Genomic DNA, 26,363 nt, shown 5'->3' with positions numbered 1-26,363 from the left:
GTGAGACAGTCATTCACTCACTAACAAACACATATAGACACTCATCCACCCATACAGTCCTGCACATACGCTGTCTTAAAAACACATACAAACAGTGAGTCAGTCACCAACCCATATATTAAATATTTAAACATTACTCACTAATATATGTATTCACTATGATACACTTAATAAGCCAGTTAACCAATCATTTTTTTTTTAAAAACCATCCATTTAGACACTTATTTAAACATTTATTCTTCCATCAACTTTTACATATACATATATAAAATATATTTATTTTTCAGAAAGACACACATTCACTGGATGGTGTCATCAGTGATGTCATGAGTGATGTCACTGACCATGTCATGAGTGATGTAATATGTGACGTCATCAGCAGTGCATTGCACGCGCAAGTTATAGTGAGTCCATCTAACTATAACGTGGGAATTTCAATGGTTTTATATCAGTAAAATTTCCAGCTAACTATAACTGGTGTTAAACCTATGGTTTTTTCAGTGAAAATATATATATATATATATATATATATATATATATATATATATATATATATATATATATATATATATATATATATATATATATATATATATATATATATATATATATATATATATATATGTGTGTGTGTGTGTGTGTCTGTGTATATATGTATATATGTGTGTGTGTACATGACATGGTCAGTGACATCACTGATGACATCCTCCGTGGAACCACTGACACACCCACTCATGCCCCCATACAATCTCTCATGTGCACACTTACACACCCACTCATATATGCATTCACAGACCCAGAACAGTACTCACACACCAACTCACTCCTCCATAGTGCCACTCTAACACCCACTCACTCACTCATACATCCTCTCCCACAACCATTCACTCACCCATACAGCCACCCATACAATTCTTTTATTCAGGGGAGGGGGGCCACACAGCCCACCTCCCCGGGATGTTTATGGCCACAAGGACCCCACTCCCTGGAGACCTGACCTACCTGTAATAGGAGAGGGTGGCTGTGAAGCCCCCCTGGGCTGATTTTAACTCCATTGACTCCATCCCCAGGGCCCGGCCTTTTTTAAATTCTCTGTAATATTTTTAGGGGAGGGGCCTGTGCTGCCCCCCTCTCTAGGTCAATTTCAGCCCTGAGGGCAAGCGCCCCCAGGGCCTGACCTTTCTCAAATGCAGGAGGGAACCATAAAGCTCCCCTCCATGGGCCAATGTTGGTCCTGGGGACCCCAATCCCCTGGGGCCTGCCCATGCCTGATGGGTGTCCCCAGTCCCTACTGGCACCACAGGGTAAGCCTGAATGCCCCCGCAATCCCTGCAGGCTCCCCGCCTCCTGCCGGAGCTGGCATTGCTTTTAGACATAGAGGGCTGCTAAACATCCAGCTCCCTCTGTCTTAAAACATTTTAATGCACTTGATTGCTGGAAGTGGAGCATTTCCTGTGGCTTGGCGGGAGTATTAAAGGTCCCACCAAAGCCCAGCAAACAGCCTGGGGGTAGCAGAGGCCGGCCCTGGGGGTGGTGGTCCCCAGGGCCACCTATGGCTCCAGGAGGGGGACTGCGTGACCCTGCTCCTATTTTAAAAAAAGAGTAACTTGGCTCTGGGGAGGTGGTGGTGTCTGAGGCCCCCCACTACATATTTATTATGGCCCAGGGCCATGGGGTGTCCTAGAGCACCCCCCATAAAAATACATTTGCCCGGGGGAGGTGGTGGTCCAAGTGGGCCCCCAATGTGTTATTGAAATGTGGCCCTGGGAAGGTGGTTGTCCCCAAGGCACAGAGGGGCGCCCAGGAGGCACCCTGCATTTAAAAATAAATAAGCCCTGGGGTGGTGATGGTCTCCGGGCCATTTATTTGCAAAAAAACCCAGAGGAGGTGGTGGTCCCCGGTAATAATAAGCCCCAGGAGGGGGGACCTATGTCCACCCTCTCCTTTATTTTAAAAATGCACCCAGGATGTGGCCCACCCAGAAACTGGTTACTAACGAAGAGTGGGAGAACATGCTTTGTTTTCCTTTTTTCACTGCGTATTCACAAACTTGCGAACGTGCAGCAATTTCTTTTTTTTAAAATGCTTTTTGGCCTTGCAGGGTCCCTCTGGGACCCCAGGACCAAAATTAGGGGGTCGGAATATTTCTGTCCTGCTCCATTTTTGTTTAAAAATAAATAAATTAAGATGGTTGCCAACACTTCCTGGTTGAAGTGTTAGCACCCAATCAGAGCTCTGCATTTCCAAGCACAAGCTTGTAATTTTTTGCAAAGTCATTGCGGGCCACAGATATCACAAACTGTATTTTCTTAAATTTCTCAACAACTATTGAACAGATTTATACGAAATAAGTAGAAGTGGAACCTTTGTGATCAAATCTACCTTTCGGCCAAATTTGGTGTGATTCGGTCCAGCGGTTCAGGCTGTAAATATGTTGACAAGTCCTACGGGATTTAACATGGGAAACACACCTTTTTTATACCTTATTTTCTACCCCCCTCCACCCCCAACAGATCACCAAGAAATTTTTCATGCACAGCAACACACACTATGACACTTGTTTTGAAAAATTTCGTAAAGATTCATCAAACGGCGTCAAAGATATTGGCAAGTCCAAAAAACACTTTTCCAATGGAAACATGGTTCTAGCTATACCTACCTACTTGCGGCTGCCAGTACATAGAGCCCACCCCCATGCAGCACCCGTCCTGAGTTTGGCGAACTGAAGATGGAATCTTGGAAATAGATTGTTACTTACATTGCCTGAACCGAATTGTGTAATTTCGGAAGGCGCAACCTTTGACTTTGATTGTCAATTATTTATCTGAGGGATAAATGGCCATTTGACTGACTCCTGAGGGTTTGTGTCTGGGGATTGAATATGCGGCTGTGGCGAGGGGTACATATGAACTTTACAATCATGTATTGTGCAACACAGAGAATTATGTGAGTGTTAAGGGACAAGACTTACACAGTAGCGTGCCACTTTGATCAGATACATAATTGATCTTTATCTATTTTTTCTAATTGGGGCATCAAGCCCATGAGAGCCCATCCGAGAGGGGGAACCAAGGGCCACTCTTTATTACCAACATTACATCATAGATAATATTCTCTGCGGGAATAATATTCTCTTTTAAAAAGAAATATTGCACTAGCACTTTATTCAAACATTTTTGCACCTTAAGATAATCGAATGAGATGGGACTCTCAAATATAACTTAAAAAGAGGCTGAGTTTACATATACTATATGGGAACATCATATCCTAGAAGACAGAAACACCATACCTTCAACAGAGAGGGGGTGAAAAACAGCATTATTTGCACTCAAGAAGGAGCACTCAATTGAGGACATTTCACTTTAAGGGAATCCCGGAGTGGTGCCAATTAATTGTACGTGACACTTTTTCTGAAGACCTTTGGTGGTAGGGGATTATAATTGAGAAACATCGGGCATTCAAAAAATAAAATATATATATATATATATATCTATACTACTATTATAAAGGAAGAACTTCGAACCTTTGAGGCGGGTAAACTCTGGAACGACAGCGCCAATCCATACACCCGATACATCGTTGTAATCATCAGGGTGTGCAGATGGACATAGGCTATATAAACGTAATAAATATACGTTATTTAAAAAATTTACCGAAAAAAAAGTAGTCCCTTGGAAGAAGTGCCGGCCGCGACGTGTGTGCTGACGTGAGGAACGCGAGGAGTAGCGGCGTCCAGGAGCGCGAGCAGGACCGGCGGACATGGCACGGGGAGGAGCGGCGTACAGGCGGCGAGGAGCGGCAGACAGGAGGTGAGGAGCGGCGGACAGGCGGTGAGGAGCGGCGGACAGGCGGGGAGGAGCGGTGAATGAGGTAGGTTATTTATTTATTTAGTTAGGAGCGGTGAGTGGCGGAAAAATGAAGCAAAAATGACAATCGTGAGCAAGAGGAAGCAAACGGAGCATTACAAAAGTGAGCCAAACGGTGCATTACAGGAGGAAAAAAGTTAGGTGTGCAGGTTACAAAAGCGTAGAAAGTAAACATAGAGGTATAGGAGTAAAAAGTGACGTGTGCAGGTAGCAATAGGAAGCAAACGGAGCATTAGTGAGCGGCGGATGAGGTAGGTTATTTATTTATTTAGTTAGGAGCGGTGAGCGGCAGAAAAATGAAGCAAAAATGACAATCGTGAGCAAGAGGAAGCAAACTGAGCATTACAAAAGTGAGCCAAACGGTGCATTACAGGAGGAAAAAGTTACGTGTGCAGGTTACAAAAGCGTACATCGTGAGCAAGAGGAAGCAAACTGAGCAATACAAAAGTGAGCCAAACGGTGCATTACAGGAGGAAAAAGTTACATGTGCAGGTTACAAAAGAGTAGAAAGTAAACATAGAGGTATAGGAGGAAAAAGTGACGTGTGCAGGTAGCAATAGGAAGCAAACAGAGCATTACAAAAGTGAGCCAAACGGTGCATTACAGGAGGAAAAAGTTACATGTGCAGGTTACAAAAGCGTAGGAAGTAAACATAGAGGTATAGGAGGAAAAAGTGATGTGTACATGTTACAAAAGCGTACAAAGTAAACATATGGTATAATACTACAATATATGGAGGAAGGCTCCGGGGGACCCACGGACAACGTCGGGGCGGGTGGGGGCCCTGAAGCCTAATTGCTGCCGGACAACATCGGGAAGGGCTGCTAGTATATATATATATATATATATATATGTACTTTTTCTTGTGTGCCTTTTTTGTGCTCTTTTTAGGAATTTGCACTTTTAGGAACTGTTCATTCATATGTCTATACTCAGATCGAATTTCGTGTAGGATCAAATATTGGTGCTATATCTTAATTAATGGGAAGTGCAATTGGGAGAAACATGGTTGAACTGTGCAATAATTAATTCGTTAATTAATGTTATTTGTTTATTTTTGCCCTTGTATGATGACAGAATGTGAGTATAAATATACGTGTGTCATTGGTAAAAAATAAAGAATTCATCACATAAAACGTAATAAGGAGGAACAAAAAGAAAGGGTATAAAAAAGTTTTAAAAAAATATATATATTAAAAAAAGGAAATGAAAGGAACAAAATATAGTAAATTGTTTTAAAAAACACGACAACATAAATGTTACAAGATTTTCTTTTAGAATGTGATGAAGTAAATCACCAATGGCGGGGACCTTTAACCATAGGAAAGTTAAGAAAGGAGTTGCTCCAGTTGCAATGAGGGGTTATGAAGGACATGTAATATAATGTGCGTAATGTCAAACCCACAGTGACCCAGTCGAAGCCAACTCGCCGAAACATGTAGGTCTGGATTTGTATAGTAAAGGACCGTCTTTATTGCCTAATGTTGAAGCCTTAAATAAATATATATTTTTGGTAAAACTGACCTGGAAGTCGGAACTCCAATTGGTGATTGCTTGACGGGATTCTGGGTAAAACAAATCTGGTGAGTGCCATGCAAGTCATGGATCCCTGGACACCCCTGGTAGTCTAGTTTTCAAAAATGTGCTAGGGCACAAAATGTACAGCAACACAAAATCACCAAAAAAACAAGTTCTTAGTAAGGGCCATCTTACCGCCACATATATAAACCTGGTACTAATTTCTTAAAGTTAGTCCACCACTTACACTGGTTGGTTAAAGCACCTCCAGAAATCCTGGCTTCAAAGCACAAATACCTAGTCTAAATCTAAATATTTAAACCAATCCTTCTGAAGATGAGCCATAAAGCCACTTCATGGCACCAACCGCTTCATGGTCCATTCACATGCCATTTACGCATTACACACAAGACTTACTACTGCGGGCCAAGGGCCCAATCCAACCGATCAGTGCATTCACATCAACATACTGCCACCATACAAGGACCCATCACATTCATACGCCCCAGGACGGAATCAGTTTTACTACATTTTACCACCTGTCAAGTAAATTTATCCTTCGTTCTGAACATAACCGAACGCATGGCCAGTGAACCTTTACTAATGGCTCCCATGACAGCAGTATGAGTGTCTCTCTCTGTATATATAAAGATCACTTTCTTATATATGTGTGGTTTATCTGGGGGTTGATCATGGCCCCCAGGGAAACCACACAACCGCAAATGTACAAAATAAAGTCTATATAGATATAGATATATATATGCGTATATATATATATATATATATATATATATATATATATATATAGAGAGAGAGAGAGAGAGAGAGAGAGAGAGAAAGAAAGAGAGAGAGAGCATCAGAGAAAGAGAACTCTCTCTCTGTATATATACGAATACCGATATGAAAGTATAATTGCAAGCATATCACTGAAAGTCACTATAACAAATGCAATGACTGACTTGGCATAAGCACTTTATCATCTTGCTAATATGAGTACCATAACCAGTGACTATTACTTAACATCAAGATACATTTTCGCGTAAAAATCATAGAGTCAATGGTACTATACCAGTAACTCTATTGCATAATACAAAGACTGTGCGTAAAAATCATGAAGACAATTCTAATATCAAAATGTAAATAGCCCGAAAATGCTATTTATTCTTGTAAATATGTAAATATCCCTTTTACGTTGTTTATAAAACTACAATTCTCATGATGCCACATCAAGGCAAACAGGAGTTAAAAAGTAGAAAGTGAGAAGGACTCACTAACCGCGAGCAAAGCCGGGGGAGGGCTGAAACGTGTTGGTCTTAAAGTGCAAATTAAGCAGTATTCAAGCTTTGAGTGCCGCGTCTTTTGTTCAAAATTGACGTATTTTGGGCCAGGATCCGGCCCCAATGCTGAGCACTCGTTGATGAGCGCACAGGACCAAAGGGTCACATTGTAGGAAGAAAGAAGTGATCCTGTGGCGCCCAGTTCTCTGTGAATGAAGTTTTCATCGAACCAAAGCACCCAAAGGTAGATAGCCGTGTGACGGAGTCGGAAGACGCCGCCAAAGTCTGGAGTCTCCCAGGAGATGAGTGGTAAAGAAACCGCATACACATAGCAGCAAAATGAAACAGCCCGACTGTCTTCCATGAGCACAACTTGTCCATAAACGGTACAGCGGTTAGGAAGGCAGCCAGCAGTAGCTTGGATAGATTGTTGATTTGGGACACACGTTTCCGCAAGCACTCAGAAGTGATGTATAATTCGGGCATTGGCTGCAAGACCCTTAAAACAGAAGTATTATAGAAATGGAAGTGCAAGCTGCCAAACGTGCAACCAAAGCAGTTTCAATGTTTAAAACAGGAGGAGATATCCAAAATGTAGAGGCCAGCACAAGTGATATAACTGAGAAAACGCCAAACTCATTAAAATAACTCTTCAACCAAATAGAAAGATTATATAAAGGAAGCTAATAAAAGCTGGGAAATCATCGGCCTGAAGAATTACATAGAAGTGAAAAACATCGCCAGAGGTCTACGAATTTTTACAATGCCTACTGACCCAGAGACAAAAATAGTAGAACTGCTTAAGGAATGGGTTGAAAACAACTCGCAATGTTCTTTAAATATGATGCGCATACTAATAAGACATGCAACAGTGGACGCAGTGGAGATCATCAAAAAATAGAGAAAACTGAAGAATTAATTAAAGAACATACAAACAAGGAAGATACTGAAAAATTGCGTAAAGAAATGGATGGCAGATTAGAAAAGTATGAAACTTAAATTGAAGAACGGAAACAAAGAAAATTTAAACGAGATGAACAGGATTATGCGCAGGGCAGAATACTTTTGCCAAATCTTTTGATACCCTGAAAAAGAACTTTCCCACTCAACAGCCAAAAGGAACACTAGTAAGCACCAGTGAGTCAGATGTGAGTGAAGGAGAGACACCCAATGGAGCAGGAGGAACTGTCCCAATATCTTTTTTAGAAGAGATGCGACTCATGAACCTGGAGAAAGCATTATCCAGAGGATGGGGTCACGGAAGAGCAATGTGCAAAATCAAGAAAAACAAGAAGAGCTAAAAGAAAGAAGGCACTAGTCTCCAAGAAATCGCAAATAGAGAATCTAATTGTGAATCTGTCACAACATATATTAACCAAGGAGGAAACATCATTATTGAACAAAGGATTGCCATTTTGCCCAGATAATAATTTTAATTACACACAGGTCAGAATCGACCTGTACAAGTAGGTGCGCAAATTAAAACTAGCAAAAATACATGCAAGCAAGCAAAGCACCAAACCAACTGGAGTAACACCACAAAGAGAACATGTAGAACCTATTTGGACAATATTTGTATTTGTATTTGTATTTGTTTTTGTATCGCGCATAGCTCACCCGTTAGGTCTCATAGCGCTGACAGATGGATAAAACAGAACCGATAGGTATGGAAGGTGGTTGACTAAGGTTTGAAGAGCAGAGTTTTTAAGTTCTTACGAAAGATAGTCAAATTGGGTTCTGCTCTCAGATCTAGGGGAAGTGAATTCCAGATGGAAGGACCAATTTTTGAAAAGCATCTATCACCGTTCCTCACTGTGCGGACTCTAGGCGTCTTTAACAGTAGCTGGTTGGAGGAGCGAAGATTTCTCGTTGGGCTGTATCGGTGCAGTTTATCTCTGATATATGCTGGTCCTTGTCCGTTTAAAGATTTGTGGACTAGGCAGCAGACCTTGAACTTTATGCGTCTGTTAACTGGTAACCAGTGTGGTTGATTCAAACAGGGGGCGGACGGGGTTCTTGGTGGAAGGTCCAGTGCAAGCCTAGCCGCGCTGTTCTGAATGGTCTGTAGTTTGGCTATGTTAGAGGCATTTATATCAGCAAACAATGCATTGCCGTAATCCAGCCGGCTAGTTATTAAGCCTTGGATTAGTGGTCTTCTGCTGGTTAAAGGAAGCCATTTGAATATTTTTCTAAGGCTTCTCATTAGGCCTATACAGGTGTGTACCACTTTATTAATGTGTGGTTGCATTGTGAGTTGGTCATGCATTGTGATTCCTAGGTTTCGGACTGTACCTTTAGGGGGGGGGGCATTGACCAAGTTCAATGGGCCACCAGTCCTGTTCCCATAATTGATGTGCCTTTCCGAACAGCATTATTTCGGACTTTTCTGCATTAAGCATTAGAAAGTTCTCAGTCATCCATTTTTTGATGGCCACCATGTTCCGTAAAAAAACTGCCACAAACAGTATATTACATGGGACTAGTTTCGATCCAAAATCCCTGATAGCCAGTATCCCATACAGGGAGTTTCCATTTGTGACTCACTTTATGAGAATGTTTCACAATATGTGGACAAATTCCTAGCACCTATAGCTAGGAATATGAGCTCATACATAAAGGACACAGGGGATTTTCTCTGAATCCTCAATGGGATTACTGGGGTCAACAATATATGCTAATCACTATCGATGTAGTATCCCTATATACATCTATTAGGCACAAGGTGAGATTAGAAGCATGTGGATACTTTTTGAAACAAAGAAACATCTCTGAATTACAACACACTCAAATGCTTCTCCATATGATTGAAACGTGTCTTTCAAATAATGTTTTTCTTTTCAACAAACAACTCTTCAAACAACAATGTGGTACTGCCATGGGCATTTCTTTTTTGCCGAATAATGCAAATATAAACATGGGATGTTAGGAAAGAACAATATCCTGGGACTCAGTGAACCAAGAAGACCTAGAACGGATAATAATATGGGTCTGATACATAGACGATTTATTCCTAATATGGAATGGAACCTCACAGAGTTTCAATCAGTATTATTCTAAACTATGTAACAACAATATCAGCCTTGCATTCACCTGTGCCTCAAGCAAGAAAGAAATAGACTTTTTGGATACAAATGTTTATATTGAAGATGATCATTTTCATTCCACTTTGTTCCGTAAAAAAACTGCCACAAACAGTATATTACATGGGACTAGTTTCGATCCAAAATCCCTGATAGCCAGTATCCCATACAGGGAGTTCACTCGCATGAAGCAAAACTACTTGAAAGAAATGGATGCACAAGAAAAAATTCTAGAATCAATTAATAGATTAAGCGCAAGAGGATCCAATAAAAGAACCCTACAAAAAGTAATAAAAGAATTGACAGAAAACCAAGAGCTGACAATTAATACCCAAAAATAAACAACAAGAAGAGCATGGCCCTCCATGATTTGTAACAATGTGCACCAAAGAAAGTGGCCAAATAGTAAATAAAATCAAAAAATATTGGCACTTAATTTCTGCAGACCCAGATATAGGAAAAACATTAGGAGAAAAACCAATGGTTACCTACAGAAAAACAAAGTCTCTCAAAGAAGCATTAATATCAAGCCATTTCAAAGAAGCTGAGCAAGACAACAAACTGGCTCACCAGTCAACATAAAGGATTCAAAAAATGCAATGTCTGCAAGGCATGTAAAATTGGAAAAAACAAGAGCTCCATTAATGAACCCAATGGGAATAGTATCAAGATCGAACATAAAATTCTGTGCACATCAACACGTGTTATCTATGTAATTGAATGTAACTGTGGGATGCAATACGTTGGCAGCACAGTCTGTATGCTAAAAAAAATGAATTCTTGCGCACATTCGGGCTGTAAAAACCAAAGACATGACATACGCAACAGCTAAACACATGACATCCTGTCCGAAAAGTGATTGGAGAGCCATGAATTACTATGGGATTCACGTAATACCCCAAGAAGAACATGGGGGTAATAGGATAAAAAACTGCAACAAATGGAATCACAGTTTATCATTAGGTTGAAAACAAAAATGCCAGGAGGGATGAATAACGATGAAGAACTTTATGTACATTTGGATTGAAATGAAGAGTCAATTGAGGGGGCGTGGCTTGAGCGCCGAGGGAGATGGCGGCGTGAGCCCGGAGCTCCGTGCCTCTTCCCCACGATACTCCTGAAAACGGGGCCGGAGAACCCGTGTGTGCCCCGGCGCCGATAGCGGACCTGATGGTGACTGGCTGGGCAGGGTCTGAGCTGCTGGCGGTACTGCAGCGTCGAGATCGGCCGCCGATCGCAGCGGCCGCCGGAGCGGAGGGAGAGACAGCGGCGCGCAAGATGGCGGCCGCGACGGAGCCTTGATTGACCGAGGGCTGCACAGCGGTCCACACACCCGGAGCACACGGAAGGGGCGCGATCGCCAGCTCGGACGTCTCCGGCGGCGATACCCCCCACAGCGGGGGAAGCTCCTTGACCCTCGGCTGCGGTGCGCGGCGGCCGCGACTGCTAGAAGGGAAGGCCACCGGGTGCGCCACTGCAGGCGGAGCTACCAGGCAGCCTCCATTGCCGGGAGAGCGGAGAGACGGACTGCGACCCAGCCCTGGGCACCGGACTTGTCGGCGGGTGAGCGGGGGCAGCCCTGAGAGGTGGACCACGGGGGACGGGACGCAGTGCAACACATCCCAGGGCCCCACCTCTTTTTTCGCCCCCCGCCGCGAAGGCTTGAGTTGTGTATGGGGACATAGCGGAGACGCCCGCAGACCAGCGGAGGACCTCTGGCAGCGCCAAACTCCTGGTAGCACGACAAACCTGAATCGCTAGCTCAGGAGAGGGAGGACAGTCTACCACAGACCCCAGGAGGCGAGTGGCACGGCGGTTGCTGCTTCTGGAGTGCGGTAACTGCGCAGCGAGATCCCGTAGCGCACAGGAGCCGGCCACGTAGCTGAGGCCCGAGGGAAGCAAGCACTCGAGAAGGACGTGGGAGGCGAGGCCGGCTACAATGGGGAAGCCAAGAGCCAAGGCGGAGGAGGCGGCGACGTCTAATGTGGCGGAGGGGGGCCCCGCTGAGCAGACGGACCTGCAGCGATTGCAGGATCGGATATTGGACGCCATAACGGCCACTTGAGACGCGCTCCACAACGACATAGCGCAGGTGGCGTCGGGGCTGGGCTTGCTCCGGGCGGACCATGACAAACTAAAGGACAGGGTCACGGAGGCTGAAACGGCGATCAAAGACCTGGCGCCATCTCACAAGGTGATGGAGATCAAGCTGACAGAGGCCCTAGACCGCATACGCACCCTGGAAAGGCGAGCGGAGGACGCAGAAAACAGAAGCCGGCGCAGCAATGTGCGGGTCGTCGGCGTACCGGAGACGGAGGAGACGAGGGACATGGTTGCCTACATGGAGGAATGGCTAAAAACAGTGGTGGCGCCGGAGGGGCTTTCGCCATTCTTCACTCTAGAGCGTGCACATAGGGTCCCCTCAGGACCTCCCAAGCCCGGACTCCCGCCCAGGCCGATCATAGCCAAGGTGCTCCACCACAAGGACAGAGATCTGCTCCTACGGAAAGCTCAAGAGGATGGCCCTTTCCAGATTGCGAATAGTAGGGTCACACTTTTCCCAGATTTCACCTTCGAAACGCAGAAGCAGCGGGCCTCCTTCCTTACAATCAAAAGGGAGATGCGGACTGAAGGAATTGCCTACTCCTTGCTTTTCCCGGCCAGACTACGAGTGGTGGTTGACGACAAGGCGATCTTCTTTAACACGTCAGCGGAAGCCTGGGACTGGTGGGAGACATACAAGGCTGGGACTGATGGCGCCAAAGTACGAGAGGAGCGGGAGAAGGAGCGGGAGCGCTCGCCGGCACGGCTGCGGAAATCGAAGAGGCTGTGGAAACGAGGACGGGGGAAGCTGGGACCGACGGCCTCCAAGACTGAGGCAGAGCGGCAGGCAGCGCTGTTGGAAGCGGGGAAGCTGGGACGAGCGGAGGCCCCTGGATCTAGGGGGGCCACGGACTCGGACACTCATGTCTCGGCCTCAGGCTCGGAGTCGGACCTCTCCGGGATTCATCGGACAGAAGGGCCGCTGGTGACACCGCAAACGTCGGATGAGATCCTGAATATTTGAACTGCTGGCGGAGGACAATGGGTAATGTTTAGATGGCTAGGAGGGGGACCCGTGCCTCAGCACGTAGCGGGGGTCGGGGCGCACCGGGGTGCTCAGTACAGGGAGACCATGGGTACTTGGGGAGGGAGCGAGGAGCTGGGCAGCGCAGCCCCCCTCTGGCTGAGGCCACACTCCGTAGGCCCTTAAGGCACCCACAGCTACGGCTGTGTAGTAGAGACCTGGGTCAATCAGGTATGGGAGTTTGGATGGGGACTGATATCTCGATATTGGGGCCTGTTCTGGGGGAGGGGGGGGGCTCCACAGTTGGGGATTGTTTACTCTTTTTGAAGTTATTGACCCTGGGTTTACCATGGGTAGGACTGTTAAGTAGCTATGTTTTGTTCAGGGGGGGCACCACCACCGTCGAAGGGCAGGAACTGGAGGGAGTGTTTCGACCGGATCACTGGGACAATGGCTAATGTGAATAGACTGAACTGTATTACCTGGAATGTGCGGGGCCTACACTCTATGCAGCGCAGACATAAAGTACATGCCTATTTAGTGCGGAGGGGGGTACACATTGCAATGTTACAGGAGACGCATCTTACACGACAGGAGGGGGCCGCACTACAGAGGAGATGGCGGGGACAGGTTTTTCACACCAGCTACTCGGCCTATGCGAGGGGAGTACTCATATGGATTAGGGCAGGCACACCTTTCCAGCTCACGCGCCAATGGGTGGACCAGGAAGGGAGGTATGTGGTGGTAGAGGGGAAGCTAGAAGGTAAAGATGTTGTGTTAGCTAGTATATATGCCCCGAACACGGACCAGTTGGCTTTCCTCGCGACACTATCAGGGACGCTGGCTCACTCCCTGGCGGGCCCGGTCCTGCTGGGGGGCGACTTTAATTCCATTGCAGACCCCTCGTTGGATAGGTCCCACCCCCCCTTACACGATTCCCCAGTACATAGGCTGTCTAGGGGTAGGAGGGAATGGCAGGAGAGCTGGGAACTTACGGATGTATGGAGAGGACAACACCCGACAGACCTGGATTACTCATTTTTCTCCGGACTGCATGATTTGCATGTCCGATTAGACGCGATACTCTGCTCCCGGGGGGTGCTGCCGTACGTCACTGGATCGGAGTACCTGTCGAGAACGATCTCAGACCACAATCCACTCCTAATCCGGCTAGCGTGGGTAGCGGAAAAACCCAGGGTCCCGATCTGGAAATTACGGCCTGAGACCCTAGAAGACCCCCTATTCGGGGCGGCCCTGGCGGAGGGGGTGGCCTTATACTTCGCGGAGAATGAAGGGACGGCGACCTCTAGGGCGACGGAATGGGACGCCTTTAAGGTAGTGGTGAGGGGTATCTGTATCAAGGATTATGTAGGCGTAAGGAAGGTGTTGCTGGGCGATTTGGCTAAGGCGGATGCCAAGCTGAGGGAAGCGGAGAGGGAGAGGCCCGGACACCCAGAACTCCAGGAGACACTAGGCTCGGCTAGGGAGGCGGTAGCCATTGAAGTAGAGAGGCTCCGAGCCTTTGACTACAAGCGATATGTGCTGCGTTCCCATGTGGACGGTGACAAGGCGGGCACCCTCCTGGCGTGGCTTTCGAACCCCACTAGACGGTGCGCTCCCATACTCCAACTGAGGGATGCATCGGGCGTGGTGCAACACACTCAGCTGGGCATAGTCGACGGCTTCCAGAAATACTACGAGGGTCTGTACAGGAGTACCCCGGGAGACCGGACGGGGCTGGCGGAACCCTTCTTGACTGGTCTACCCCTCCAACGGCTGGCGGCAGAGCAGGCGAAGGACCTGGGATCGGACATTGAACTGGGGGAGATCAGGTCGGCAGTACGGCGCATGGCACGGAACAAATCGCCGGGAATAGACGGGCTCCCCATAGAGTTCTATGGTAAATATTTGGATGTTCTGGCGCCGCGACTCCTGACCGTTTATAAAGAGGCCAAGGCGGCGGGCCGACTACCGCAATCAATGCGGGAGGCATTAGTGGTTCCGCTACTGAAGCCCGGTAGGGAGAGTAGTGATCCCGCGTCCTATCGACCACTCTCTATGCTCACCGCAGATTATAAGATCCTGAGCTCCATTCTAGCGGCGAGGCTCCTTCCTCACATGAAGGGGCTTGTGCACGAAGACCAGAACGGTTTTATACCGACGCGCAACACCACAATGAACATCAGAAGGCTTGCCCGCCTCATGGACGGGCTGGACGGCGGGGCTGGGACGAAACTGGTCCTCTCGGTCGACATTGAAAAGGCTTTCGACAGTCTAGAGTGGGACTACCTCTATGCGGTAATGGAGCGATTTGGGCTGGGTGCTGGCTATATTCATTGGACGAAGGTCCTCTATGCGGAGGCGATAGCAAGGGTGAGGGTGGGATCGACGGTGTCCCTCCACTACCCGGTAGAACGAGGCACTCGACAGGGCTGCTCCCTGTCGCCGCTTCTATTTGCATTGGCTATAGAACCACTGGCGGCTGAGGCCCGGACAGGGCGGCACTTCCATGGAGTGCGGGCCCGGGACGGGCAACATTTCATCTCGCTATATGCCGATGATTTACTGCTCTTCCTACACGATGTTGTTGAGGACTTGCAAGGAGCGGAAGCACTGCTAGAGAGCTTCGGAGAGATATCGGGCCTGAGGGTTAACTGGCCCAAGACGAGTTTGTTCCCACTCCTGGAGGGCGCCGCCCAGCCACAACACCAGTCGGAAGCGACCTGGGAACCTACCTGTATTAAGTACCTGGGGGTCCATATTTACCATAAGACGGATGACTTGCTTGAGGGCAACCTGGGGCGATGTGTACGAGGACTGAAGGGCTGCATGGCCTTCTGGGCCACGTTGCCGCTCTCGGTGGCAGGCCGGATCTCCCTGCTGAAGATGGTTGCCCTGCCGAGATTACTGTATTACTTCCGGACGCTCCCAATCTGGCTGCCTGGCTCCTTCTTCAGGCTGCTTAAATTGCTGATTACGTCGTTCATATGGGGAGCGGGACGGTGCAGAGTGGTGCTGGCCACGCTTTCTCGCCCGAAAGATGAGGGGGGTCTGGCGGTGCCGGACTTTGAACTTTATTATCTAGCGGCCCAACTGCAGGTTTTCACGCAAGAGGTAGCGAGAGTGTTTCGAGGCCCGGAGGACGAACGCTTGCGGGGGACGCCCAGACATGTCCTGGCGTATATTACCCTTCAACAGCGGCTGGACGGTCGGGATTTGTCGCTGGAACAACGCACGTACCGCCAATGCTGGAACCGGGCACAGAGGAGGGCGGGAATCCGGCGCCCGTATGCACCAGAGATTCCCCTGGGCATGCTAACAGCCTTGCCGCATGGCGGCGACTGGTCGCATCTACAAGAGTGGGAAGAAGCGGGAGTACAGGTGGTAGGGGACCTCTATGAAAATGGAGTGCTGCTCCCGTTCCAGGAGTTAATGGAGCGCTTCGATATCCCGAGAGGGGGATTTTTGCTTCATGCGGCAGTATCCAGAGCAGTGCAGGCCCACTGGGCTACGGGACTTGAGGAACCTGAGACGGCGGCGGCGTGCCAATACGCTATGATGGCGGCGGGCACGGTCAAGGCGGTAACGTGCCTTTACAACCGGATGATTAGAGAGAATATCCCTCCTCTTCTATCCCTGAAAGCCAAGTGGGAGGTGGACCTGGGTAAGGATATACCTGACACAACGTGGGCACAGCTTATCCGTAGGGCTCGCAACAGCACGAGAAACGCTAGATTTCAACTAATCCACTATTATGTATTGCACAGGGCGTACATGACCCCGGGAAGGATCAGGCGGTATTTTGGCGAGGTAACAGCGACCTGTCCCCGGTGCCCGGAAGAGGGGGCCGAATTAGTGCACATGCTCAGGGCGTGTCCGGCTTTACGGGGTTACTGGCAGGACATTGGGGAGGTTTTGAATGAGGTGACTGAAAGGACCATAGAATACGGACCAGCGGAATGTCTCTTGCACTGGTTTCCCCACACCCCCAAAAACAAACTCACGAGCAAGTTTATTGACATGGGATTAATGGTAGCTAAGAGGGAGATCACTAGGAACTGGAAGGCGAGGGTGGGGCCAACTCCACGGAGGTGGCGGCAGGAATTTCTAAAATGGGCGACGGCTGACAGCACACACAGGTATCAGCTTGCGCGCAGGACCCCTAGCCAGACAGCGGCTGACACTGCGACCTCATGGGAAGTAATGGTACAGGCACTCAGGGACAGCGAGGCTGATGAGGAGGGGGAGGCCCCCGAGGCAGGTAGGGCGGAAGAAGCGAGCTGAGGCTCTAGGACCAGCAGATATGCAGGGGGACTGACACCAGATCACCAGGAATGACCGCTACAAGAGCCGTAGACGGGTGGTGGTGAGTGGGGTGGGACAAGGGGGGGAGTTCTAGGTTTTGCGCAGGGGGTGGGAGTTGGGGCTTGCGCGTAGTTGGGTAGGACTGAAAAAGTAGTCATGCACATAATCCGGACACTAACCACTCCTCGATATTGAACGTCAGGCATGGAAGAGCAGAGACATCATTGCCGCCCGACCCCCGGGTTGTGGGCATGACGGCTGTGTACTGGTCAACAAATCACACTGTATACCTGCTCATTTTTCTGAAGCTGCTTATGTGTAAGAGCCTGTACAGGTATGACTACAATAAAAATTATTAAAAAAAAAAAAAAAATGAAGAGTCAATTGAATTATAAAACAAAGATAATAATCTCAAACAGTAAATCTACTCAGTCAGAAGAGACTAGACGGACGGACATTAACGAAATATTTTTAAAATGTCCTCTTTGTGATGGGTACCATTCACTATGAATACCCATATGAAAGTATAATTGCAAGCATATAAATGAAAGTCACTATGACAAATCCAATGACTGACTTGGCATAAGCACTTTAGCATCTTGCTAATATGACTACCATAACCGATGGGTGGGGAGGCGGGGAGAGACCCAGGGAGAAAATAAAATAATCCACCTTTCTTTAAAGCCCTCCCTGGTGTTAGCCAATGGCAGTTCAATGCACCAGGGATGGTCTACGTGGGTCGGCCATTGGCGGACACTCACACCTAAAGTGTTAAAGAGGAAATGTAAAGGCAATACTCACTGTGTACGTGAAACACCACCTAGGTTGTCACCTGTTCCCATGAATCCTGGCCTTCAAACAGGAGCATGAAAGGCAGTGAAAACCTGAGTGGCAAACTAAAATACACAGCTATTATAGACAATGAGCTAGCGAGAAATAGTGATTAACATAAATGAAGGGAAAACAAGCAAGTAATCAAACCACACTGGAAAACTGGAAACTAAGATAGAAGGCATATCAGGGAGCACACAGGAAACTGAACTGAAGAAGAGGGAAAGAAAAGCAGGACAAGGGGTGGAAGTTTGAAAAACAAGGTATGCACTAAAATAGAGTTATCTCAGTAAACAAGGAACCTATGCAGAACAGTGCTAATTCAGGAAGATGGTTAACTCAGGTATCAGGAAACTTTGCAAATGTAGGTTAGCAATAGCTCAGGAATTCTACAAACCAAGATTAGCCATAGCTCAAGAATCAGGATCTCTGCAAAGAAAAAGTCAAGTGTAAAGAGTAGAGGCGCAAGTTCTTTAAAATCTTCCTTTGTCTTAAATTATTAGATGCTAGAAGGACTCTAAAGCAAACATTGTGGTTCAGAAAAATGATTGAAGAAAAGCGATGCCAAATCCTTCAAATGTATGTGTTTCAAAGCACAAAATATGTGACAGAATGATCAGAAGTTCCCAATTTAAAATAGCCCCCGTTGCGTGGTGTGTCCGGACGAAGGTCGCTGCAGCGTGACGTATACGCAGTATGTCAGATTGCAATGGGCGCTCGATTCAAGGGGCGTGCCACACAGCTGATTGTGCTGAGGAGGCTGAGCGCTCAAGCATTGAGTACATCAAAGATGGTGGAGCACTGTGAGCGGCTCGTGCTGAGCTTGGAGAATGGTGAGCAAACAAGCAAATAAATATCAATATAAATAAAGTTGATGTGGCACTGTGGTCGGCATGCAATCACCCAACCAAGGAGGGCCGCGATGGGCGGAAGTGATGGACCTCTAGCAATGAAGTAGTGTTACACCACACTCGGGCCCGATGTAGGTAATTCTAATTTACCACTTCTTAAATACCGAATCATACCGATTCGGTATTTAAGAAGTGGTAAATTAGAGGGGGGGGAAATGTAGGTAATTCAGAATCGGTAAATACTGAATCGGTAAGAATCGGTATTTACCGATTCTGTAAATACATAATCGGTATCCCCCATTGATTCCTATGGGCCTTGAAGCCCATAGGAATCAATGTGGAATACTGAATCGGTATTTACCGATTCAGTAAATTCCGATTGTTGCAAGGGAGCAGGGGGTGTCACTTTGACACCCTCTAGCACCCCAATTTCGGACTTGTGTGCCATGTGGCACACAGACATGCCCTAAGGGCATGTCTGTGTGTCACATTGCACAGGTGTGCATGCACAGATGTGCATGCACACCTGTATTCAGTATTTTACCACCCAATAGGATTGGGTGGTAAAATACCGATTCTTAAAGCCCTGTGCCACTCTGAAATGTGCCAGCTACATCTGCATTTACAGAATCGGTATTTTACCGAGTCTGTATTTACCGATTCGGTAATTTTACTGAATCGGTAAATACAGAATCGGTAAAATACTGATTATGTAAATGCATGCCCTACATCTGAAAAACGTAATACCGGTCGGAAACGGCCGAATTTGGCCGTTTCCGACCGGTATTAGGGCACCTACATCGGGCCCTCAGTGTTGATTGTAGTGTTGCACCAAACTTTGGTGTAACACTACCGTCAACACTGAAGGGAACACAAATAGTGGACCACATGTACCATGATGCAAAGGAGCAAACTTTTCTGGGATGCGAGGTAGTGTGCCACACCCTTTCCCCTGCCCAAACGTATTTTCACGACCTCCTCTACTATTTATCTAATTTTCTTAATGCTCCTTTTTGGGATTACACTTCATCCAGGCCGAGCCGGAAATTCCGGGCCGAGCCAGAGAGTACGGCTTAAGCCGGAAAGTATGGCTTTAACTAGAGATTTAGGCCCTACTGTGCATGTAAAGATACGACTCGCAAATGATCTCTGTGAATACCAAAAGTCTTAAAGTTATAATTTTGTCTCAGATTGCCTTTGTGAATCGGGCTTGTAGTCTTTGTGAGGAACAGCTCACTGGCTATCAGGAAATCTGAAAAAGATCGGAAAAGAATGGGAATTTCAGAATATTATCTAAGAGACTGAACTCAGTTAATGTACATCAATGAAGGTAAGGAGGCTCCCTAGTGGTGGGCATGAGAGTGCAGGGAGTGAATATCATGCCAATACAGAATTGGTAGATAGTAGACAGTATGCTTAGCATACTAGTATTTGTACATATTTTATAGTATCCTAACCCGATTTGTGAGATTAAATAAGATTGTTTAGCAGTATATAGCAAGTGGGCCTTTCAATACGTGCCTTAACTCATGTTACTTCATAAATCAGAACTCTCAGTTGTGAAGTCATTGCCACACACTCTGCAATGCTCCCCAGGTAAATTTCTGCAGGCACATATTTCACACCACAGTATCGTTATTTACAGCTGCGGTAAATAACTGACCCTAATTCGGGGCACTCGTATTCACGGTTTTAGACAAGTTGACATTCAAGATAATAATATGGTAAGCATTAAAAGTCCTATGTCAAGCACTCACACCGTTTCTCATCAGTTATTTAGAAAGGGCAGTGTAAACAGCGCCCTGAAAGTGTTATCAGGTGGAAGGACATAACACCATTGTAATGTCGCCTTCTGTATAACCCAATAGATAATTACTCCAGAGGCTTATACTATTAACTCTCTGCAGTCATTGCTTTCCACAGCTTTGTTCCTGAGCACAGATGCTGGTAGAAATTGATTACCTTAATATGCCAAGGAAGGCTGGCGGGGGTGCTTCATAATGGCCCTTCCCTTAATAGTGCTGCTCACACTGTATCCTAACCAATTAATATAGCTTTGTATAATGAAGAAAGCAAACTTTGCATTGAAAGCTTCTGAAATCACAGTTGCACGTGTCGAAAGCTTAGTGTCATTACAGAATGGATAAAAGACATGACATGGTTAATACGAAATCGCTAGCATTTGAAATAAACTTATTTTCTCAAGTGAATAAATACATTTTACATTGTTACCTAAAATCCACAATAATAGAAATGACAGAAAGACACACAGTTTAATAACTTAGTGGCATACTCCCAAATACCTACACAAAACGAGATTTGATCCTGTTTTGGCTCAGGGGAGGGCTCAAAACAATATTGCAAACAAAAAGATTCCCCCATTAGACATAAAACATAAATTGTTTGTGTCAAATACACAAGAAGCGAACACGGAGTGTGAGAATATATTACTTAATATTGTTTATATATTATAACATCTCAGCACATCAATATAACACGAATGCACATTTATAAGTGACACACAAAAAATTAGGAAATGTAACAATTATTTATAGTACTCACCAATAAACTGAGACGTTCAGTACTTCCTTATCTACAGTTTATGAGGTCCCACAGCAGGGCGTTTTCATTCAAAGGGCCTGAAGTCTATTTATGTGATCGTCTTTAGCTTTTTTAGCGGGGAAATGTCCTGTAGTTATGTCACACTCCTCACAACTCTCTATACGTGCCGACACATTTTGACCTCCACCATAAGGGGCAGAGGGCCCGATTTAGACTTTGTTGGATGGGCATTTACTCTATCAGGGTGATGGAGTAAAGTATTCTCTGAGGCTGAGGGAGTTCCTGCCTGGCAATGGACATCTCTTGTTGTCATGAAGGTTCCTGTAAATGCTTTGAAAGTTTGATTTATTTGAAAAACAAAAAATTCAAAATAAGAATTTTGTTTTTGAGAATTAAAGGTGCACAGTTTAGATATAATGCAGTAGGATTGTTTTCCGGTAGGTGGCCAACCAAAGCTGCAATCAATGTTTTATATTGAAGGTTTTCAATTGAATTCCCAATTTATGTTTCCCTGATTTCTTGATAAGACTTACCAACATATGCCTTTCCACAATGACACATTACACAGTATAAAACATTTCTTGTTTGACAATTTGAAAATGCCATATGTCTAATAGTAAAGTTTTTGTAGGTATAATACCAAGTTGTTTCTAAGGTTCCTATTACTTCTGAGTGTGAAGAGAGGTTGACGCTTGAATTGTTCCTCTCCTGAGATAATGTGTGAGTTGCTTCAAATAGCATTCTTAATAAGACTTGTGTTAGCCTTGAAGGTGGTGACACAAATTCAGCAGTCAAGTTCCTTTTTGCTTTTGCTTTTGGATACACGTAAGCACTCTCTCGGCATAACATGATCTTTTTATTGATTGTTTTATTACTTTGTATGGCTATTGCCTCTCTGGGAATTTGTTGAGTATATTGGTAGCATTTCTGAAATAGTCTTTCTAATTATGTTCCCCTCTTCTCTTCTAACCTTTCTCCTTCCCTTCTCCCACTCTCACACTCTCTTCTCTCCTGTTGAAGTGCATTTAGAATGTTGAGGAAGGTTGAGTCAGGAGAGTGCACTGTGAGACAAGAAAGGAGACACATCTAGACTATTACTTATCATAAAGTTCACCTCGCCTACTTCGTTTTGATTTCTTCACTAGTGTCGAAGATAGGATGCTGTGCATCGGTCTAGCTACACCCTTGTACAATATGAGTTCTCCAGTCCTTCCTCTTAGTGAGAGTGAAAGAGGTGCATGTTTTTCTGTCAGCTATCGCCTCCACCTCATATGTTGTTACTTTGTGGAATGTTCTGCCTACTGCCTGGCTGGATGTTGGAGTCCTTTCTTTTTCTACTGCCTGGAAACTTCCAGTTTTGTAAGGATACACTTTGGAAATTCCCAGGAAGCTCTTCCCTGACTCCGTATATCGTCTCCCAGCATTCACTCTTGTGGGGTCTCTATTGACTTATCAGGTCTGGTCATCTAGAGACCTTGTGATAGGAATAACTGAGAAGACAATTATAGAAACAAAACGGCCGGTCAGGCAATCACCCTTGAATTAGCATTAATGTTAATAGATGTTTGCTTTGGAGAGTGGCTATATATTCAGCTAGGGTTTCTCCATAATTTCAAGGCTGCTTTTCCTTCCAACTCCTTACAGGGTCACTTCATTGTTAACTAATTGTAAGTTGCCTTGCTAATCGATTTTTATTGTATTTCTAGGGTCAGTAGGGAATGTACCCACAGTTTTACTAGTTTTGTTCAGTCACATTACTTTTTGCCACGGTTTCTTTTTCACCTTTCCATTTGCTTGTGGGTATGCTGGTGGTTGTGGTGAGGGTTGTGGTGGTGCTTGTGGGTGTCGTGGTTGTGGGTGTGGTAGTGGTTGTGGTGTGGTGGTGGTGGTTGGTAGAAGCCTAACATTTAAAACCCATTGTTTTCGGTATAATATAAGTGCTGCTAGATACTTCATAGAATTATGACGATCTCCTCCCTATAAATTTGTATGCTACAATTCGTATACATTTTTAAAATCCTTTGAAATAATTGTTTTGTATGTGGTATGTATTATGAATAATAATTAATTGAATCTGTAATCATTTTCGTTGATCTCTGTAGAGGTCTAAATCAAAATAAATTGATTGGTGTGGTGGTTCTGGTGGGTGTGGGTGTGGTGGTGATTGTGGTGGATTCTGAGTGTGGTGGTGGTGGTTGTGGGTGAGGTAGTGGTGCCTCTGTGGGTAGAGTTTCAATAGTTTGTGTGTGTTGTTTATGCATTTGTTTGTATTTCTTTGTATAATTGTGCTTATGTGTGCATGTCTGAATGTGCTGCTTGTATCTGTTGCAGTGGGTGCCTGTAAAGACATGAGTGTGCATGGGATTTGGGTGGGAGTTTGCGTTGGGGTTGAGGAAAGACATGCATTGCGGAAGAATGTTGGGCTGATTGGGAAGCTGGGGTGAGTGAGGAGGCTGCTAATTTGGCAAGCAATCTCTTCATGCCAGACATTAATCTGTGAATGGCATTAAAAAATGTAATGATTTGTTGCATTTGCTAGGTAATACCATGAATGCCATTCTCTATGGCAGTCTTGAAGTACTGGGTTTTAAGAACCCAGCGGTGCCAGGGTACACACCCGAAGACTTCAAGTTCTTCCTGTTTCAGACTATAGAAACACAGAGTCTTCTAGGTGAAGTCAAAGATCGTATTTATTGGCTGCAGCCAGCAACAGGTATCCTAGAAGTACAACACGGTGTATGTTCTCAGGAGACTGCTCAATCTTACAAAGCCAGCCTTCTTTTTTTATACAAATATTATGCTTTAGGCAAACATTCCTTATTTTACAGTTGACCATTCACATATTTCCACTACAAAGAAAAAGCAGAGTCATGATGACAAGCCCATATTTCAGTTTGCTCAGCTCACAATCAACTATCCGGCAAGGCCCAATATTTCCATCAGATATCGACGGACCCCTAATAAAAACGGGCACCTCCTCATCGTAAAGCAAGTCATAAAGAAAGAAACAGAGACAGGTGTGTGTGAGATTAGACATAGTTTGTGTGCGATGAAAGGTTTATGACATGTTGTGCTTCGATGCTAATCTCGTTCGGCCACTGGGAAAGGAACTGGCCGAACAGGTTTGGCTTCAGGCAATGGACTCAGCTCGCCCAGGTCACAGAGGAGTCAGCGAAGGTATACGTGTCCTTCTGACTCAATCTTGGCTTTAGTCTTTTAGCCTAGGTGAGGGCAATCACAAAATGGCTGTCGTTCACAAAATGGAACCCGAGGGTTCAAGATGGAAACTCCGATTTCAGGGTGATTTCGTCACTCGAATATGACGGAAATGCTTGTGCATAGTATCTCAATCATTACCGGTCTGTTGATACCAAAATCATCATGATACGACGATGTTTATAACACGGGTCCAGAATCTTCAGTACTACAGTCTGGCCTACAGAGATGCTGTGTAAGAGGTCAATAGCCTCCTCACTCTGTGCAGCTGGGGTGACGGGGCAGGGTATGAGGTGCCTGTGGCAAAGACGATCTGAGCTCTTTTAAGGGGTCGGTTTTGGCCAAATAGGGGGTAGCAAGAGGGTGGGTGGAGATGTGTCTCTGGGTGGTAGAAGAAAGATGCTGTCGGTACAGTTCCAGTAGGGTCCACAACCACTAGGGACTGGTCACTTGTGGAAGCCTCCGAAGACGATGAAAAGGTGGTGGCCTCCGTTCCAGTCCCCTCTCCCTCCGTGCTTCTGTGTCCATCAGTGTCAGATGTTTTACCACCCGAAACACAGTGGCCAGCAGCTTCCACACCTTCTTGGCCAACGTCTCCTTCACCTGCTCTTGAAGATGCATAATGACATATACAATAGTTTTATTGTATCTGTGTAAATATAACTGGCCATGAAGTTTTTTCTCGAAACATTTTCTAAATGTTCATATTTCATCTGCTTCAAGGCTTTTAAACTTTGATTTATTTTATCTTTATCTCCTGCATGTAGGGAACATCTGCAGAAACCATTTGGTCACAGTTTTTAGTTTTATTATTTTTGATCATTTTTCTTAAACATTTTTGATTCTCTGTAGGAGCTGTTTTTCACCTCAAAATTGTATTGATTTGTTGTTTGAATAGTGAACTTATTTCACAAAAATTAATATATGAATTAAATCCCCTTGTACATTGTATGTAAAAAGCAAAAAAAGTTGATTTAATTTCATTTTTCAACATAAAAATATGAATCAATGTGTGCTAATGTTTAGTGTAATGTTGTATCAGTATTTGCATAATCTGAAAGCCTGTTTATTTTGTTTGGAACTTTCACAATGGTAAAACCTACGTCAAGTAAGAAGTACTAATAAAATGTTAATATTCATTTTGTGGATTCAGTACTCAAGTTGCTCATACATGTATCACACCCTATGTATTTACTCATGCTATTGAAGAAATCCTAAAATATGTTTTGGGTAGCTTCAAATTACTTCTACAGATATGTAAATATATAGAGCTTGATACATTTTTTATCCACTCTAGTACAGCTATAAAAAAAAATTACACCAAAATATCTTGTTATTTTTAATTTGTTTTACTATTGTGAAAAATAAATAAAGATCTGGCTTTCAGTTTAGTCGAACATTGGCACAACATTACAGTACATTTTAAAATTAAAATTCGATCATCAGTTTACAATATAAAAACATTAAACTTTGATGCCTTTCAAATATTTCCGAATTTGTGTGCCTGATTTTGAGTTTTGCAGGTGGGATACTCCAATATATATGTGATGCAACATTCCATCTGCAAAATTCCCGTTAAGTAATGTATTTCTGTTCATTATTGATTCATCATCTGGTCATAACAAAGGACATAAAATGTGTGTTTCTGGTTCTATGTTACTCTGTCACCAATGTTTTTACATTCCTGTCTGTTTTTTTCAAAAATATATGCCAATCAAAATGATTGATACATGTACATTTGTGAATGAGTAACACGTAATGCAAAACTGCAATTTTTAACATAAATTAAA

This window comes from Lissotriton vulgaris, chromosome 4_1, assembly GCF_964263255.1.
Source record: "Lissotriton vulgaris chromosome 4_1, aLisVul1.2, whole genome shotgun sequence".
Classification (NCBI taxonomy): domain Eukaryota; kingdom Metazoa; phylum Chordata; class Amphibia; order Caudata; family Salamandridae; genus Lissotriton; species Lissotriton vulgaris.
The sequence above is the reverse complement of the archived record's forward strand: the minus strand, read 5'-3'. Positions refer to the sequence as shown.